The sequence below is a fragment of the Gorilla gorilla genome, chromosome 10, assembly GCF_029281585.2.
Source record: "Gorilla gorilla gorilla isolate KB3781 chromosome 10, NHGRI_mGorGor1-v2.1_pri, whole genome shotgun sequence".
Taxonomy (NCBI): Eukaryota; Metazoa; Chordata; class Mammalia; order Primates; family Hominidae; genus Gorilla; species Gorilla gorilla.
The window spans coordinates 111,263,273-111,284,120 of NC_073234.2; the positions used below are offsets into that span (position 1 = coordinate 111,263,273).

Consider the following 20,848-nt stretch of genomic DNA (forward strand, 5'->3'; position numbering starts at 1 on the left):
CTACAAAAAGACTTCGTTGTTACTTAAACTGAAAAGCTAGCCTGCCCTTTATTTTGACTATTTATATAAACTATTTGTATAATTGAAAGCATAGTCACGAATCAAAGGATATTCTTTATTTTAATCTTCATTCTTTCTAGTTATTAATTTAAACTATAAGAAAATAATACCATCTTGGCCAGGTGCAGTGGCTCACGCCTGTAATCCCAGCACTTTGGGAGGCCAAGATGGGTGGATCACTTGAGGTCAGGAGTTCGAGACCAACCTGGTCAACATGGTGAAACCCCGTCTCTACTAAAAATACAAAAATTAGCCAGGCATGGTGGTGGCTGCCTGTTATCCAGCTACTAGAGAGGCTGAGGCACGAGAATCACTGGAACCCAGGAGGCGGAGGTTGCAGTGAGCCGAGATCACACCACTGCACTCCAGCCTCGGTGACAGAGTAAGACTCTGTCAAAAAGAGAAAGAGAGAAAGAGAGGAAGGAAGGAAGGAAGGAAGGAAGGAAGGAAGGAAGGAAGGAAGGAAGGAAGGAAGGAAATAATACTATCTTAAAGTTGGAAAGATCCCTAAGATTATTTCTCAATCCCTGAATTTCACTAATGCAAAACTAAGGCCTGGATAGGTCAAGGGACTTATGCAAATATCAATGGAACCAAGTTTAATATTTTAAAATTTTTGTCTTCTGTATTGCAGCAGCCATACCTAATATATCCTTATAATTGCTAGAAATAAATAATGGAAGTAATTTTGCATGGAATAAACCTGACTTTTTCTATCTTAATTGATTCTCACATCCAAGGACAAATATCAGCTATTTGGAACATGGTGAATAACGTTATGAATGACATTAAGTGCCTCATTTCTTAAGATAATAATGGATCACATTATTCTATAACGCATGAAAAAATGTTCTCTAGTGCCTTGAAAGCTAAAGTACCACTCAGGATTCTTCATTTTGGGCATTGGATAGAATTGGATGCAGAATCATATCTGGCTTTGGGAAATCTCATGTTACCTTGCATGCAATTAATATATCTCTCAAATATTTGCCTATATTGTGTTGTTCACTGTAACTACAGCATATACTGGTACAACAAGATGAAAGAAAATAATAATTCTTAACAGAAGATACTCTTTCTGTATGAGAGTAACACAGAATTGCTATTTTTCTGCAAGTCAGTTGATGTCACTCTATAAAACATGCAGTCATTATGATAAACACTAAAATAAACTTCTTAACCTTATACTTCAGCAATTTTTTAGCCATACACATTCAGTCATGCATGTAAAGCTGTCATTTCCAATCTAGACTATTTCTGATTAGTCTCAGCTCTTCTGCAGCAATGCCAATCAAAGTAATTATGTTATCACTGTTCTGGCAATTAAATGCTCTATTTGTTTACTACTGAAAGCACAATTGATCTGGTACATAGTTAAGTTACAAATAGTTCTGTGTCTGATATTAATGAATGCCCATAATGCATTTTTCCCAAGTTATTTCTTCAAAGTTAAAATGGCACAACTTACAATAGAAATTCTTCCCCTTGAAATCAATGGTTCTCAACTATGGATGACTTCACCTCTCAGGGGACATTTGGCAATGTCCAGAGACATTTTTGATTTTCAGGATGGGGTGGGGGTGGGAGAAGGTGGAGATGCTATTGGCATCTAATGAGTAGAGGCCAAGGACGCTGCTAAACACCCTACAGTGTACAGGACAGACCCTACCACCACTCCAACAAGAAGAATTATTCAGTCCAAAATGTCAATAGTTAAAAAGTTCTGGAGGCAGATGGTGGTGATGGTTGCACAATAATGTCACTACTTAATGTTACTGAACTGTATACTTAAAATGATTACAATGGTAAGTTTTATATTATGTATATTTTTACCACAATAAAAAAATCAATAGTGCTGAGATTGTGAGCTTTAAACCATTGAGAGTCCTTGTGTAATGAAAGTATTTCAGTACTGCTAGGGAAACCAAAAGGTACTCTGTACCCGGTAAAATGCCATTCATAAAGCAAACAACTTTACTTTTTTCTTGTAAATCACATTTTGTTTTCCTTGACTGGCTTCCAAATTTCTTTCAGGCACTAGTCAATGATCCTAAACAATAGTTTCCTTCCCTGAATGCATACATAAATGAAAACAAAAACTATAATTAGGGTCTTTTTTCTTTGGCTGAAGCTAGTTTGACTTAGGTTTCTGTTATATACAACCAAAACTCTTGACAAGTAGAAGCAGCAGCAAAGAAATGTGGACAAACAAATTTTGTTTCACAGAGAATAAGAAAACTTAAAACTCACATGGGTTTCAACGGAAAGGAAAGAAGAACAAAACAGTAAGAAGCAATGTGCTCCTAATAACACTGAAGAGGGCAGGAAAGACATGTATTAGTCAGGGTTCTCTAAAAGGACAGAACTAATAGGATAGATGTATATTTAAAGGGGAGTTTATTAAGGAGTATGAACTCACACAATCACAAGGTGAGGTCCCACAATAGGCCATCTGCAAGCTGAGGAGCAAGGAAGCCAGTCCGAGTCCCAAAGCTGAAGACAATGTTTGAGGGCAGGAAGCATCCAGCATGGGAGAAAGATGCAGGCTGGAGGACTAAGCTAGATCTAGTCTTTCCATGTTTTTCTGGCTGCACTGGCAGCTGATAGATGGAGCCCACCCAGATTGAGGGTGGGTCTGCCTTTCCCAGTCCAGTAACTCAAAAGTTAATCTCCTTTGGCAACACCCTCACAGACACACCCAGGAACAATACTTTGCATCCTTCAATCCAATCAAGTTGACACTCAATATTAACCATCACAGATGTATTTACTTTTTCTGGTTTTAGTCACAAAGAAAGATGCAAGTGCACACTCAACAATGCTCCACGAATAAGATCTATCTAGTGCTACCTCATCCTAGGCTTCTTCAGATCCACCATCTCCCTACTTTATAATAATCCTACTTGTGTCCACAGTTAGAGCCAGCAATAATTAGTCACTTCACTGAAGTAGTTTAACTTCCTGTTTTTGTCAGTAGCTTTTCTTCCTCAGTTTAGTCAATGGTAATTAAAATACTTCTACTGGAACCACACATACGATTAATAACTCTAACTGAAGCTGAATTAGAGCATATCATCCAACCACCACCCTTCAAAAGTTTGGATATTAATACAAATGAAAATGAAGCTCTAAAATTGGAATGCAATGATTAAAATCAACGGTTCCTTCTCACTTATAGCCACATCATAAAAACAAGTATTTTGCACAACTTTTACTAAAATTATCTTTTCTTAGTTCTGTAATGACAAATTGAAAAAAAAAGGAGGTTGTCAATCTGTCAAAACAAGAGTTTTTAGTCATCTGTGTAGAAAAATCCTTGTCACAACACTGTAAGAATTTTAATACACAAAAGAGATAGGGAGAAGAATATATAGTAAAATATTTTAATGACATCAGGTATAGAAAAATTTAAAGAAAACAAAAAGTAGAAACTATAAAAGAAAATTAAGGCATCAGAAACATTAAAATTAAAACTTTCTGTATGGCAGAGACCCTACTGCCTTAGTCTGGGACAGTGTTTCTCAGAAGCACACAGGTAGCACCTGAGGAGCTTTGAAAAGTACTGATCCTAGGTTACACCTCCCCAAATTCTGGTTTTAATTGGTTGAAGGTACAGCCAGGGTACCTAGAGTTTTAAAAGCTCCCCAAGTGAGTCTAATGTACAGCCAATGTTGAGAACCATTAGTCTAGGAAAAGAAAGTTATAATAATCTACAAGGTATTTTTATCCAGAATTATAAAGTCTTATAGGTCAATGAGAAAAATTCAAAGAACCCAATATAAAAATGAGCAATATTTGAATAGGCAATCAACTGAAGAGAAAACTCAGACCGATAAACAAACACAACAATACTCAATTTTCTAGTAGTCAGGAAAATAAAAAAATCCAAATTAAAACAAGATACCAATTCACACTAAGCAGATTGGCAAAATTAAAACATTTGTAAGCACCAAGGACTGGTAAGGGTATCAAACAACAAGAACTCTCAAAGGTGCTGGTGGGAGTATAAACTGGTACAACCCTATGACAGTTAATTTTTTTTTTTTGAGATAGAGTCTCGCTCTGTCACCCAGGCTGGAGTGCAGTGGCGTGATATCGGTTCACTGCAACCCCCGCCTCCCAGGTTCAAGTGATTCTCCTGCCTCAATCTCCTGAGAAGCTGGGATTATAGGTGCCCACCACTACACCTGGCTAATTTTTGGAATTTTGGTAGAGATGAGTTTTTGCCATGTCAGCAAGGCTGGTCTCAAACTCCTGACCTCAAGAGATCCACTCACCTCGGCCTCCCAAAATGCTGGGATTACAGGCACGAGCCATTGTGCCCGGCCATTATAGGTAATTTTATGTGTCGGCTTCGTTAGGCTGAGGTGCCTAGTTATTTGGTCAAATATGAGTCTAAATGTGGTTGCAAATGTATTTTTTTAGATGTGATTAACATTTAAATCAATAGATATTGAGTAAAGTCAATTACCCTCCATAATGTGGGTTGGCATCTTCCAATCAGTTGAAGGGCTTAGGAGAAAAGACTCAATAAAGAATAATTTTGCCTCAAGACTCCAACATCAAAGCTCTGCCTGAGTTTCCCATTTGCTGGACCGCCCTGCAGGTTTCAAACTCAAGACTACAACAACAACTCTTACCTGAATCTCCAGCCTGCTGGCCCACCCCACCATGCCCACAATCATGTGAGCCAATTCTATAAAATAAATCTATATCTATATCTGTATTTACATCTATATACATATCCATACCCATGTCTCTATATCTCTATCCTCTTGATTCTGTTTCTCTGGAGAACCCCAATTAATATAAACTAACTTTAAAGAACAATTCAGCAATATCTAGAAAAGTTGAAGATGGGTATAGTCAATTTCAACTCCAGGTATATAGCCTGTAGTCCTCAAAGAGACAGGTGAGAAATGGGATGTAGATGTGGGACTTCTATATCTTTTTTAAAAGTTGGGGGTAAGGGGGCAAAGCAAATATGGCAAAATGTTACAGCGTTTTAAATCAGGGATGGAGTATGTTTTACATTGTCATACTATTTTTGGCATTTTTGTGCAGTTTGAAATACTCCATAATTTAAATGAAAGCAATTTAAAAGCAACTTGTGTTAAACATGGTGGTGATGGAAGTGGCCCCAACCAGTAAGCCAAACCCTAAATAAGGTCGAAGTGACAGAGAGCAGACCCAGCAGAGGGCAGGGATGGGATAGGAATGGATTTCAGGGGAAAGCGAGGAGCACTCAAGAGACCCCCAAGACTTCTCAAAGTCTCTTCATAAACAAAAATTTCCTTTGACTTCTAAGATGGTTAGCTCATCATTAACTGCCCAGGGAAAGAATAGAAATCTGGCAGATGACATGATACCCTGAGGACGTCACCGATGACACTAACCTTCATGATCACCGATGACACTAACCTTCATGACTTGGTTAAGGCAATGGCTTCCAGGTTTCTCCACTGTCAAGTTACTGTCTTCCTCTTTTCCTGGAGAAAAAGATCATATTTAAAAATAATTTATTGAAAATAATTAAATAAATGAACTTGCTATCCAATCAGAAGAACACTCGGATGATTATTGCCTTGCAGTGGGTTTTATCAGAAGTTGAAAGAAGATGGCACCCAGCAAGAAAAACTATACAAGGAATGGAGTGGGATGAAGGTAGAAAAAAAATAAGCAAACGATGTTGCCCATTTTCCTTCTGTTCATTGCTTTTCTACTCCCCCTTCCTTTCTTGGTCTTGAAAGTCTTTTTTTCTTCCTTTTGTTAAACGGCTCCTGCTAGGTCCAAGTACGAAGGAACCATGTCTCTATTTGTTAATCATTGTATTCCCAGAGCTTATAGTAGTCAGTGATAAATGTTTACTTACTGAAGAATGGGAAAGAAAGAGGAGAGAAGTGATAAAAAGAGAAAGAAGAAACAATAAGATAAAAGATGGGAGAAAGGAAGGAGCTTACTGATCATACCAGGTTATTAATATATTCCTTAACATTTATTTTATTTATGTTCCATGACCTCAATAATATTAAGCTATATTGATTTAGGATAGTTTCTCTAAGTTTTTTTTTTCTAAAATTAGATTGTTTTCTTACTTGATGTTACCCTATATTTATATTTTTTTTCTATTGAGCATTGCCCTGAATAAATAGAAGGTTTACTGTCAATTTCAACCTAAAGCAATTAATTTTGAATGGTGAATTTTCTAGCTTCTTAGGAAATGAATGGAAGATACCATTTCTGGTAAGAAAAACTTTTGGCTACCCTCAAAATATGTATTATTTTATATTAGATCACGATATTCTTCTTTGCCCCTATGTTGGCCCCTTCTCTGGTGATGAACCAGTAGGAAAATTATCAAAATAAAAACCATAAAAAGCATGTTAATATATTTACTGAATCGTAAGACCTCCAGATTGAAAGAAACCTTCAGAATCTTTTTACCCATCAGACACTTGCATCACCTCTACATCCCAATAAGTGTTTTCTCCTTAAAATGGTCAAGGGAATATATATATATATTCCTCTATATGTATACTGTTCATATTTATCAAGGATATATTCCTCTCTAAGTAGGACCTGGCCTGACCAAAATACTTCAAAGGTAATCTGACTGGTACACAATCTAGTAGGATTACCAATCCCTTTTTTTACTTATTCATTAAAAATAGAATAATTGCATATGATGTACATGGCATTTGTTTAGGCACTGGATATCCAGCAGTGAATTAAAAAGCCAATTCTTTCATATATATCAAGGAAGAGAAATGGAGGAATATATATATATATATATATATATATATATATATATATACACACACACACACACATATACATATATACATACATATGTATGTGTGTGTATATATATATATAGAGAGAGAGAGAGGAAGCCTATTCAATTCTTATGCACCTCTAAATGTGAACAAGCTCTTTCTTAGGCTGAGCAAAAGTCAACAATTTCCATCCTTTGGCACAGGTTATAAGCCCAAATATTTTTCATGTGAAAGGGTTTTTAATGTTTTAAGAGAGTTGAATATTTTAAGATAGACAAGATTTCCTATCCCTAACTCCCTTCTCTTTTCCAAACCAAACAATTAGAGTTTCTTCAATCATTCTGCCCAGGACACACTTAAAGACCACTTGTCAGTGTGTCAATATTCCTCTCCAAGTAGGGCCTGGCCTGACCGGAATACTTCAAAGGTGATCTGACTGGTACATAATCTAGCAGGACTACCAATCCCTTTGTTTTACTTATTCATTAAAAACAGAATTATTGTTTATGATGTACATGGCATTTGTTTAGGCACTGGATATCCAGCAATGAATTAAAAAGCCAATTCCTGACCTCGTAGACCTTACATTTTAGTGAAGGCAAACAGATAATAATTAAAATAAATAATAAATTGGCCAGGTGCAGTGGCTCATGCCTGTAATCCCAGCACTTTGGAAGTCCAAGGTGGGTGGATCACCTGAGGTCAGGAATTTGAGAATGGCCTGGTCAACATGGTGAAACCCCATCTGTACTAAAAATACAAAAAATATTAGCCAGGTGTGGTGGCGCACACCTGTAATCCCAGCTACTCCAGAGGCTGAGGCAAGAGAATTGCTTGCACCCTGGACGCAGAGGTTGCAGTGAGGTGAGATGGTGCCACTGCACTCCAGCCTGGGTGACAGAGAGAGACTCCGTCTCAAAAAATAATAATTATTATAATAAATAAATATATTATAGGATACATGAATAGGAAATAAGCTTTATAGGAAAAAATGCAGCAAGGAGGCTCTAGTTTGGGGAAGGAGGATGCTGAATGACTTGTGATAGCCTCTCGAGATGCATTCTTTGTCCTTCTCTGCCTTGCTCTGTCCCAGGAGGTTAATCTATGGACTCTATCAGTGGAATCCCTTGCCCTCTGACTTCCAGCCCTTTAATTTGGGAATACCTTAAAAGCCTTAATTAAACATATCCTATGGTCAAACAATCTTATTTTTAAGACTTTACCCTAAGAACACAATCAAAGAGGTACACACAAATAAATACTGATAAGGATGTTCACGGCGCCATTACAATTACAAAAAAGTCATAACCAGGTTGAACGTCCAACAATAGGTTAAATAAATGATGGTAGAACATGAGATGCAATATCATGCAGCTATTAAAAATCTTGTTGTAAAATAATATATATTGACATGTGAAAATGTTCATGATATATTGCTAAGTGAGAAGAAGAGGAAAGAGTGGCGATGATGAGTATCAGGTGATATAACTAGAACTCGCAGGCTTTTGTTTCTATTGCAACTATACATTTTGATGATATCAAGGATGCCTTTTAAAAGTCAGAAAATATTCTTTGCAAATTCCTAATGATTTCTTCTGCATTCTTTTTTTCTGGGATTTTTAAAATTTTTACTTTAAGTTCTGGGATACATGCGCAGTGCATTCTTGTTTACACAAGTAACTTTCTTAGCAAGATTTTCTTTTCAGAGAACAATGATCAATTCAGCTCTAATGGAATTCCCATAAAGTCCAAATTAGTCAAGTTTATATGAATGCAGATTTATTATAATCCAGAATGAAATGATTAAGAACAGAATATCCTCTTTTCCCCACAAATGGACCACACATATATCAAATTATCTATGAAAACATGATCTTCTTTGATCTCATACGAATTCCTATTATTTGTCATGGAGTAAGGCCTTACTCAGTATTTGCTCATGTATTATTTAATTATAATGACTCATGAAACAAGTGTGTCATTATGCTGGCTTGCCTATTGTCCATATTCACATACTTGAGTGTATCCTTATTCTTGCCTGGAAAAGGCATATGCTGCCTTGGGCATCATTCCAGTTAATCTCTTCAAACGGTTTATGAATGAGCATTTGTGAATGTAATTAAGTAGCAAACAGACTTCGAACAGCAGTAGGGAAACAATCTTGAATTCTTCACTCTGAAACTACTTCAAACGTTATGTCCAAATAAAAAGAGGATCTTCACTACCTATTTCATCCAGTCTGCTCAGGGAAGGCTAAATATCTGTCCTGTTCCTATTTGGATAGGTGAAGATACTTGGTTTAAAATCCACGTTCTATACATTTCCTCTCCCCATCTCATCTCACTTTCATCTTCTTGCCCAGCAGGAGAGAGTTAACTCAGCCAGAAATGTGGGTAAATACTGGAAACTTACTCAGATGCAGAAGGGACTGTGGCTCAAGATGTTATAATGTCCAGAAAGCAGGGAATGTGTTGGCTTGAGTTAATGCCAGCTTCCTTGTTTACTATTGAAGTGTGCTTAAAAGATAAGTCTTTGGAGTGTAAGTGTGTGCAACCTGAGAAAGAAAGAGAGAGAGCAGAGAGGGAGGAGATGGAGAGGAGAGGGAGGAGAGAGGGAAAGAGGGAGAGAGGGAGGAGACAGAGGGGGAGAGAGGGAGGAGAGGGAGAGGGAGGGTGGAGAGAGGGAGGAGAGAGAGAAAGAGGGAGAGAAGGGTGAGAGAGGGAGAGAGGGATGAGAGAGGGAGGGAGAGAGGGAGGAGAGAGGGAAAGAGGGATAGATGGAAGAGAGAGAGAGGGAGAGAGGGAGGAGAGAAGGAGAGAGGGAAAGAGGAAGAAACGGAGGAGAGGGAGAGAGGGAGGAGAGAGAGAAGGAGAGAGGGAAAGAGGAAGAAACGGAGGAGAGGGAGAGAGGGAGGAAGGAGAGAGGGAGAGAGGGAGGAGAGAGAGTGGAGAGAGGGAGGAGAGAGAGAAAGAGGGAGAGAGGGATGAGAGCAGGAGAGAGAAACGAGAGAGAGAGAGAGATGAGAGAGGGAGAGAGGGAAAGATGGAGAGAGGGAGGAAAGAGAGAGGGAGGAGAGGGAGAGAGGGTGGAGAGGGAGGAGAGAAGGTGGAGAGAGGGAGAAGAGAGAGAGGGATGAGAGAGGCAGAGAGGGAAGAGAGATGGAGAGAGGGAGGGAGGAGAGAGGGAGGGAGGAGAGAGGGAGGGAGGTGAGAGGGAGGAGAGAGGGAGAGAGGGAGGGAGGTGAGAGGGAGGAGAGAGGGAGAGAGGGAGAGAGAGATGAGGGAGGAGAGAGGGAGAGGTTCAGTGGCTCAGGCTTGTAATCCCAGCACTTTGGGAGGTTGAGGCAAGAGGATTGCTTAAGCCAAGGAGTTCAAGACCAGCCTAGGCAATGTAATGAGACCCTGTCTTTATAAAACATTTTAAAATGTGTGTGATGGGTGTAGCTCCAGCTACTTGGGAGACTGAGATGGGAGGGTCACTTGGGCCCGGGAGCTTGAGGCTGCAGTGAGCTGTGATCACACCCCTGGTCTCTAGCCTGTGCGACAGAGTGGGACACTGTCTTAAAACAAAGGGCGGTGGTGAGCGGGGAGGAGGTTTGAGGAAAAGACCATATGATACATTATGGTCAACTTTTGCAAGATTCTGAAATTCTGCTGGATGATTTTGATTATAACAGAATGATTAATATTAATTGTGTATATAGCCCTGTTAGCGGTGGAGAATCCATATCCATCTGGGTCTGCAGCAACCTCAATTCTTGCCTCCTCAGAAGAAACAATTTGACTGAGGGGCAGAAGGAGAGACTGAGACAAGTTTTAGAGCAGGCGTGAAAGTTTATTCAAAAGCTTTAGAGCAGGAAGGAAAGGAAGGAAAGTACACTTGAAAGAGGGCCAAGCGGGCGATTTGAAAGACCAGCACGGTTTGAACTTTTGACTTGGGGTTTTATACCTTGGCAGGCTTCCGAGGTCTTGCATTGCTTCTCCTGCTCATCCAACGCTGAGATCTGATCCGGAAGCTGCTGATCACCAGTTTCAGCTGTTTTCTATCTGGTAAGAGACTGTCTTTCCCTAGTGCCAGCTGTGACCAATTATTACTGTAGCGAAACAGTTAACAACCGCCTGACCATCACAGGATGGCCTCCCGACACACCTGGTGTGTGTGTAGTGGGGGAGCCCTCTCCTTCCCTGCTCACACCCGACTCTAGCACAAGATATTGTTTAGATTATTATTATTCTAATATTACCAATGCTAACTTTAAAAATGAATACATTTCCACCACCTCTTAAAGGAAAGATTCACTGGCTAATCTCCTCAGATAAATATGGTCTTTTTTTTTTTTTTGAGATGGAGTCTTGCTCTGTCACCCAGGCTGGAGTGCAGTGGCACGATCATGGCTCACTGCAAACTCTGCCTCCTGGGTTCAAGCCATTCTCCTGCCTCAGCCTCCCCAGTAGCTGGGATTATAGGCGTGCATCACCATGCCCAGCTAATTTTTGTATTTTTAGTAGAGATGGGGTTTCACCATGTTGGCCAGGCTGGTCTCAAACTCCTGACCTCGTTATCCGCCTGCCTCGGCCTCCCAAAGTGTTGGGATTACAGGTATGAGCCACTGCACCCGGCCAGATGAATATATTCTTGAATGAACATTTACATGTTTAAATTAGTGTGTATGCAAGTGACTTCAGGGTCATGGTGACCATATTCTGTAAATCCATCGTATGGAACATAATTGTGAACAAATAGTTATGGGCATAAGCATTCATAAATGTTAAAGAGCTAACGCTGAGTTAAAAAATAATCTCCCTATTATTAAGGGCACACTTTCTAATGGCAAAATTTTTTAAAATGAAAAACCCAGGAAATTATAAAGAAAATTTAACCATCCCAAATCCCATAACCTAAACATAACAACTAATAACATTTTGGTGTTTCTTTTTAGTCTGTTTTTCTAGACACATATATTCAAATGTCCATATTTTGACATTATTAATATTTATTTACATATTTTGATGTCTTATATTTTTCCATGTCATTAGAATCCTTGTAAATATTATTTTAAATTATTGCATTACTTTTTTTTTTTTTTGAGGTGGAGTTTCGCTCTTGTTGCCCAGGCTGGAGTAAAATTGTGTGATCTAGGCTCACTGCAACCTCTGCCTCTCAGGTTCAAGCGATTCTCCTGCCTCAGCCTCCCGAGTAGCTGGGATTACAGGTGCCCGCCACCATGCCCAGCTAATTTTTTTGTATTTTTAGTAGAGACAGGGTTTCACCATGTTGGCCAGGCTAGTCTTGAACTCCTGGCCACAGGTGATCCACTCACCTCAGCCTCCCAAAGTGCTGGGATTACAGGTGTGAGCCATGGTGCCCAGCCTGTATTAAATTTTATCATATGAAAATATTGTTGCCAATTGAAGTATTATTTAGCCACTTCACTAGTATTGACCATGAACGTCTTTATACATGTCCACAGTTTTAAAATAGAAGAAACTGGCCAGATGCGGTGACTTGTGCCTGCAATCCCAGCACTTTGGGACGCTGAGGCAAGCAGATCACGTGAGCCTAGTAGTCCGGGACCAACCTAGGCAACATGGCAAAACTCCGTCTCTACAAAAAATACAAAAATTAGCTGGGTGTGGTGGCTGTGCCTGTAGTTTCAATTACTTGGGAGGATGAGGTAGAAGGATCACCTGACTCTGGGAGTTTGAGGCTGGAGTGAGCCGTGATAGTGCACTGCAATCCAGCCTGGGTGACAGAGTGAGGCTCTGTCTCTAAATAAAATAAAATAAAATACTGCTTCTTGGCTTTTTGGCTAAGATCAAGTGTAAAATAAAATAAAATACTAGAAGAAATGAAGATATAGGGAGGCTAAATACCTTGTACAAGATGGTAAAGTGTGAACTCGTTTGTTTGGAAGCTATTTTTCAATATATAGAATAACAGATGCTAAAGATAAAAGAGGTCACCAAGTTCAACCTTTGTATTTTTTTCAGTTGAGGAAACTGAGACCCAATGAGGTAAAGGTGACCTGTTCAAGGACTCAAAGAGTCTAATGACTGAATGAATACTAGAGCCCCAGTCCCTTGGGTGCTATTTTACATATTTTTCTTCAAAGTGTAAATCACTACCTAATATTATTTTTGTTATTCATTGACTTACGTATCAACACTCCCTTGCACACACCCTCAGCTCCTTAGTCTCTAGCACCAGAGTTGTCTATACTTACCTTCTTCACTTCTCCCTATGTTTCCACCTAAATCCATGTCAATCAAGCTTTTAATCCTACTACCTCACTGGGTGCTCTTGTAAAGATCATCAGTGACCCCCACATGGCCTACTCCAGTGGACAGAATGAGTTTTCATCTGTCTTGATTTTTTTTTTTTTTTTTTGAGTCAGGGTCTCGTTCTGTCTCCCAGGCTGGAGTGCAGTGGCATGATCTCGGCTCACTGCAACCTCCGCTTCCCAGGCAATTCTCGCACCTCAGCCTCCCAAGTAGCTAGGATTACAGGCGTGTGCCCAGCTAATTTTTGTATTTTTAGTAGAGACGGTTTCGCCATGTTTCCCAGGCTGGTCTTGAAATCCTGACCTCAAGTGATCCGCCCACCTTGGCCTCCCAAAGTGCTGGTTAACAGCAGCATTTGATGCAATGGATCACTTTCTCTTCTTACAGTACTGTCTTCACTTGGTTTCTAGTACACTACTCTCTCTCGGTTTCTTCCTAACTGTTGAGTCCACTTACTACACCTCTAAACATGGAAGTATTTCCAGGTTCAATCCTTGACTATCTTTTTAAATTAGTAATCATCAGCCCCATCAGACCCAATGCCTACCTTCTACAAGAAGTATTTTTTCAATACAAAAATTAGCCGGGTGTTGTAGCATACACCTGTAGTCCCAGCTACTAGGGAGACTGAGGCAGGAGAATTGCTTGAAGCGGGGAGGTGGAGGTTGCAGTGAGCCAAGATCATGCCATTGCACTCCAGCCTGGGCAACAGAGCAAGACTCTGTCTCAAAAAAAAGTATTTTTTTCATGCTGCCTTTAAAGGGGCTTGCCATCTACAGTTACACAGGTGGTAGATGGGGGGCAAATTCTAGGTGCACTCTGTTGCCTAGTCATGCACCCTGGCAGGGGGCTACATCAACCCCAAAGAAGGGGTGCCTTTTCCTAATTCCTCCACTCAGAGGGGGCCTCTTATTTGTACAGAGGCACCTTATATGCTAGCAGCAGTTCTGTTCTGTACTATCAAGTGAAATTCATACAGAATATAGCCTATGTACACATGTAATTTTAAAATAAATATAATGCCTAAACTGTAGCATCAAGCAGACATAAATGTAAAATAATTGATCATAAAAATATGCAAACACTCAAGCACTTTTACACTAGAAAACCTCACAAAGTAGTCAACTGCTTGAACCTGTAAACAGAGCCATGGATGTTGTCTTGGTGATTCAAGTGCAGCTTGCAGCATTGTCAATACTTTTCTGAAATAGTGAAAACTGTTAGTAAAACTCTAAACAAAAGCAAGCATAGTCTTCTCTGAATTTACATGATAATTGTATTTTTGAAAAATGCAGTGTTAAGAGCAAAAAAAATTATGTTAAAAAGTATAAGATAATTATAAACAGGTTTTTCACCTGAAATCCCTGGAATATAAGAAGTATAAGTATTAGCTATTGTTACCTTGTTTAACCCTGTTAATAATATTTAACCCATTTTAAAAATTATTTATTTATTTATTTATTTTTGAGATAGAGTCTCACTCTATGTGACTCACTCTGTCACCCAGGCTGGAGTACAGTGGCGTGATCTCGGCTCACAACCTCTGCCTCCTGGGTTCAAGCAGTTCTCCTTCCTCAGCCTCCCGAGGAGCTGGGATTACAGGCATGTGCCACCACACCTGGCTAATTTTTGTATTTTTGTAGAGACGGGGTTTCACCATGTTGTCCAGGCTGGTCTCAAACTCGTGACCTCAAGTGATCTGCCTGCCTCAGCCTCCCAAAGTGTTGGGATTACAGGCATGTGCCATGCACCAGGCCAATTTAATCCATTTTATGATAAGGAAATAGACAACATCCAGTAGACCCTCTGGCAATAGAGATCAATGGTTGCCTACCCCAAACAGCCTACTGGTGTTAGAACTGATTCTCAGCAGGGCATAGGGCCACTGGGACTGTAAGAATCCTTTTCCAGCCTCCCTTGCAGCCAGTGTGGCCGTGTGACCAGGTTCTGGTCAACATGCTATAAGGAAAAGAATTGTGCAGCCACTTCCAGAAAATTTCCTTTAAAGATAGCTGGTGCTTGCCCTTTTTTCCCTCCTTCCTCCATTTAACACTTCAACTATGTATGTGGTAGTTAGAGCTCCATCTGGGATGATGAAGATCAGGGTCACAGCCTAAGAGGGCAGATCAAAAGCTAGGGGCAGTCAGGGTCTCTGAAGATTTCAAGCAGCAAAGCGTCACCCCAGTATTGAACTATTCACCTTTACAGAAGAGGTCAATAAACTTTCTTTTTGTTAGGCAGTTCTTGTGTTACTACAAAGATATATCTGAGGCTGGGTAATTTATAAGAAAAGATGTTTAATTGGCTCACAGTTCTGCAGGCTGTACAAAAAGCATAGCGCCGGCATCAGCTTCTGGGGAGGCCTCAGGAAGCTTCCAACCATGGCAAAAGGCAAAGGGGGAATGGCGGAGTCTCACATGGCAGGAAGGGGAGCAAGAGAGAGAGGACCTGGAGGTGCCACACACTTCTAAACAACCAGATCTCGCAGGAACTCACTCAATATCATGAGGACAGCATCAAGCCATAAAGGATCTGCCCTCATGACCCAAACACCCCTCACTAAGCCCCATCTCCAGCTTTGGGGATTACATTTCAACATAAGATTTAGGGGGACATATATCAAAACTATATGATTCAACTGGTTTAAATCATCCTTAATTTGGGTCTTTGTTAATCATAGCTGAGCATAATCCCAACCTAATTACCCTCTATAAATTATAGTTCCTTTCCTCAATCCTAACTAAGTCTCCTTCCATAAATAACAGCTCCCTCTCTCAATCTTAATCTTTTTGCTTTAATTTGCCTTAAAATCTACCAGTCTATTCTGTTTACTTTACTTCGGTAAGACTTTAATATACTGATAAATAATAGGTTCTTTCCTAAGAGTTAATCACCATATTTATGAACTTCTAACTCTTAAAATATTGACTATATGATTTTTTATAACAGATTTTTTTTTACCTTGAGTCACACACTTCTCAAATGATTTTTCTAGTATTGTGTATTTTATTAGATCAATTTGTGATATAATTCCTTTGCTCTTATTTCAGCCACCCATGAAATAGAAGAGATAGAATAGAAATGGAAGGCCAGCTCATGCTTGTAATCCTAGCACTTTGGAAGCCAAGGCAGGCGGATCATCTGAGGTCAGGAGCTCGAGACCAGCCTAGCCAACATGTTGAAACCCCGTCTCAACTAAAAATACAAAAATTAGCCAGGTGTGGTGATGCATGACTGTAATCCCAGCTACCTGGAAGGCTGAGGCAGGACAATCTCTTGAACCCAGGAGGCGAAGTTTGCAGTGAGCCGAAATCGCACCATTGCAGTCCAGCCTGGGCAACAGAGCAAGACTCTGTCTCAAAAAAAAAAAAGAAATGGAAAGAGAAAAGGAAACTGGAAAAGAATAAGAATAGCCCTTCCTCACAATTTTCACATTAAAATAGTATCACATAATAAAGCTTGACTAAATTTTTTTTTATTTACTTGGAATACTGGTATACTGAAGCAATTGGGAGGGTGTCCAGAAAAAATTAAAATTCTTTCCCTCTATATTTTTTCTTTTGTATTAGTTTTTATTATAAACATCAATTTAAACGGGATTTATAGTTTGCTTCTATCTATCCTTCATTTCTGAATAATCCTGTCTAAAACTATGAGGTGGGGCTGAGCAAAGTGGGAATGGGGAGGTCAGAGCGCTCTGGAATGGTGGCCCAGTTCATGCTGTTAGAGTCAGGCGAGGCTGTCTTGCTGGGTTGGGTGGGAGGGGGGATGGTAGTGGTGATGGAAGTTTGGTTACATGGAGGGGATTGATCAGATAAGTAAACAAATTGAGGATGAAGGGAGACAGTTTTCTAACTGTTGGGGAAGGGACTACAAATATGGAAACTGAAAAAATTAAAATAAGCCATGTGGTGTTGAACTGGAATTTTCAATAGAGATATTGAAACAAGTATGGATATGGTCATATATGCATGCATGTATGTATGTATACACATGCATACGTTCTCTAGTTTTGTCCAGTGAGAGGGACTGGAAGCACCACACCCCCCTACCAAGGAGCGTGCCTATTGTCTAGACCAATCTTTAGTTTCCTAAATGCCATTCTCCACTAAAATGAAGCAGGGTTTTTTGGAGAATTGACTGATTCCAGGTTTGGGACAGGGAACATCTTATTGGGACAGAAAATAAGGAAATGCTCAAAGAATGAGGATGACATGTCAAAAGAACACAGAAGACAGCTTAATGGGGGCTCCCCCTGTCCAAATATGTGACAACTAAGGAAAAGAAATAACAATAGTAACAGATTATAAATTCATGTAATAAAATAGAAATTCATGAGTCCTTAAAGAGCATCAAAATAAGTAATCATGACATGATTAACCCACTAAATAAAATAGAATCTATGAGTCCATCCTGATATAAATAAGTGGGAAAAGGAGAAAGCTTTTCTTACAGTGGAATGCCAACTGATGCATGGAGAAGAAATGATGGAGTCAGAAAATCACCATTTGGCAGCCAGCATAAGTAACTGATTTAGCCCAGAAATACAGTGGATGCTAATATGCAGTAGGTGAAAGTTAGAGGAGGAATGAGATAACTACATAGCCTCAAAGTACCTTCACAAAATACTTCTTAATAATACAATTTTAAAAGGTAACTTTGCAATGAAGAAACCTGGCAGATAGTTCCCTAATCAAGAAGTTAAGGCTAATAGCACAAGTAATGGAGCCAATAGAATACATAGGCTATCTAGGGCCGGGCGCGGTGGCTCACGCCTGTAATCCCAGCACTTTGGGAGGCCAAGGCAGGTGGATCACAAGGTCAGGAGATCAAGCCCATCCTGGCGAACACGGTGAAACCCGGTCTCTACTAAAAATACAAAAAAAATTAGCCGGGCGCAGTGGCGGGCGCCTGTAGTCCCAGCTACTCAGGAGGCTGAGGCAGGAGAATGCTCTACTGTTCAGTATATTCCATTCTTTTGAGTAAGAAGGGTGGACACCCTGATTCCCCCCCCCCCTTTTTTTGGCATATATATATATATGTTTGAATTGGTGCAAATTTTTAAAGTCCAAGTCTCTCAAGTCAGTTATTCATTAATTTATTCATTCCAGAAATTTGCCATTATGTGCCAGGGAACTAATTATGTGCTAGTAAATGACTAGTAATAGCAACAAAGGGTTAATGAATAAAATACCTTTTTCTCTAAAAGAGAGTGTAGTTAGTGCTAAAACAGGTGGGGTAGAGCCCATGTGACAGAACAATTAGTTACCTAGGGAAGTCAGAGAAAGCTTCAGATATGAAGTGCCCATTTGAGTGGGGCCATGGAGATTAGATGAGGAGGCATTTTTCAGGCAAACCAAATGGGGAGGAGGGATTTCTAGGTGGTAAGAACATCCTGTGTAAGTACGTGGAGTTGTGAGAAAAAGCATGGCCAGCGGTGCAAGGGCCAGCTTTGCGGTTCATGGGACAGAAGGGAAAGAGATGAAGGAGTTTGTTTTAGGCTGCTAGTCATGGGTAACCAACAAAGGTTACCCATATTCAACTAATATGTCCAGGTCTTTGGTTTGTTTTGAAGGAAAGGAGGTCAGATACCTCAGGCAACAGGGTAATAGATGAGGAAGTAGAATAAGCTTTATTTTTTAAAATTGGATTCAATGGAGACATTTGAGGGGTGAAGGAGGTGGGGGGAGACTGTATGGCACAGGATACTATGGGGAAAATTCCATGAGGTTTTGTTTTGCTTCCTTTAGTGTTTTGAGAACAGTGAAGTCCTATTTGTACTGATTAACTTTGAAGTGCTTATGTGGCAAACAGAAATCTTACTCCAAATTCACCACTGCCACCCGCTGGAACCATGGCAAAAAACAGAAAAGTGTTTAAAGTCAGTATTGAACGCTGATCATCTACTTGAGTGGTTTCCAGCCATTTCATCCACAGACTTCTTTTATTATCTACTCGCCCCCACAGATTGAATCTATGATTTACAAAACTCAAAGTCATTACTTATTTAAAATTTGTTTCCCATTTTAATAATCAGATACATAAATGCCAGTCAGAGCTTCTGACCCATGATGATCCACCAGTATTCGTATTTTAAGGTGACTTCATTCCAAGCAAAAGCAAAGACACATGAGGTCTTAGTCTATAGTGTCTTTATTAAAATAAATGTACAATTTGTTGGTTATTTTTCTTTGTTTTTGAAAATAGTTTGCAAAGCCACAACACTACCTGCAAACTGATCCAGGTTCAGGGGCCTGTGGGGCCATTGATCTCCAGTGGTCCTCAACCAGGGGCAACTGTGCTCCCCAGGAGACATGTGGCAATGCCTGGAGACATTTTTGGTTGTCAAACCTGGGTGGGGGAGGGACTACTGACATTTAATGGGTAGAGGCCAAGGATGCTGCTAAGCAACCTACTATGCACAGGACAAGTCACAAAATAAGAATTATTTGTGGCTGGGTGCGGTGGGTCACTCCTGTAATCCCAGCACTTTGGGAAGCCGAGGCAGGCAGATTGCTTGAGCTCAGGAGTTCAAGACCAGCCTGGACAACATGGCGAAAACCTGTCTCTACCAAAAATACAAACAATTAGCTGGGCATGGTGGTGCACACCTGTGGTTCCAGCTACTTGGGAGGCAGAGATGGGGGGATCACTAGCGCCCGGGAGGTGGAGGTTGCAGTGAGCCAAGATTGAGCCATTGCATTTCAGCCTAGGTGAGAGAGAGACCCCGTCTCAAAAAAACGGGGTCTCAAAAAAAGAAAAAAAGAAAAAGAAAGAAAAAAGAATTATTTGGTCCAAAATGTCAATAATATCAAGGTTGAAAACTCTGATCTAGCCCAATCCCTACAGTGTATAAAGGAAGAAAATAAGATCCAAAACAATTAAATGACTTTTTCTTTTATTTAAGTAGGCAATACATTCAAAGGTTCCAAAACTAGAACATTAAAAGGGTATGTAGGATTTGAACAGATATTTCTCCAAAGAAGATATACAAATGGCCAATGAGCAAATGAAAAGATTCTCAGCACCATTAGTCATTAGGAAAATGCAAATCAAAACCACAATGAGATACTGCTTTATAGCCACTAGCATGGCTATAATTAAAACAACAACAAAAATGGAAAATAACAAATTGTTGGTGAGAACGTGGAGAAATTGGAACCTTCATACATTGCTGGTAGGAATATAAAATGGCGCAGCTGCTGTGGAAAAGTTTGGCAGTTCCTCAAAAAAAGTTCTATGTAAAATTATGATATGACCCAGCAATTCCACACCCCTAGGTATATGTCCAAAGAAATTGAAAACAGGTATTCAAACAAATACTTGTACACAAATGCTCATAGCAGCAAAATTCACAGTAGCCAAAAGGTGGAAACAACCCAAATGTCCATTAACAGGTGCAGGGATAAACAAAACGTGGTATATACATACAATGGAATCATACTCATACATTAAAAGGAATGAAGTACTACTACTACAACAAGCTACAATGTGGGTGAAGCTCAGAGACATTACGCTTAGTGAAAGCCAGATATAAAAGGTCACATGTTGTTTCTATTTATATAAAATATCCAAAACAGGTAAATTTATAGAGATAGAAAGCAGACTGAGGGTTGCCATGGGCTAGGAGAGAAGGAAGATAGGGAGGAACTGCTTAATGACTACAGAGTTTTCTTTTAAAGTTGTGAAAATGGGCTGGGCACAGTGGCTCATGCCTGAAATCCCAGCACT

The 20,848-nt window shown here is 39.9% G+C and overlaps 1 long non-coding RNA gene across 3 annotated transcripts in view; it reads right to left on the minus strand.

Moving 5' to 3' along the window:
- The window catches only part of LOC134756580 (uncharacterized), a 67,857-nt gene that overhangs the window by 35,927 nt on the left and 11,082 nt on the right, over positions 1 to 20,848 (minus strand). For all 3 annotated transcript variants that reach the window (XR_010129389.1, XR_010129387.1, XR_010129388.1), the window contains exon 2: positions 5,482 to 5,549. This is a non-coding gene — a long non-coding RNA (uncharacterized lncRNA). The remainder of the gene's footprint in view (positions 1 to 5,481; positions 5,550 to 20,848) is intronic.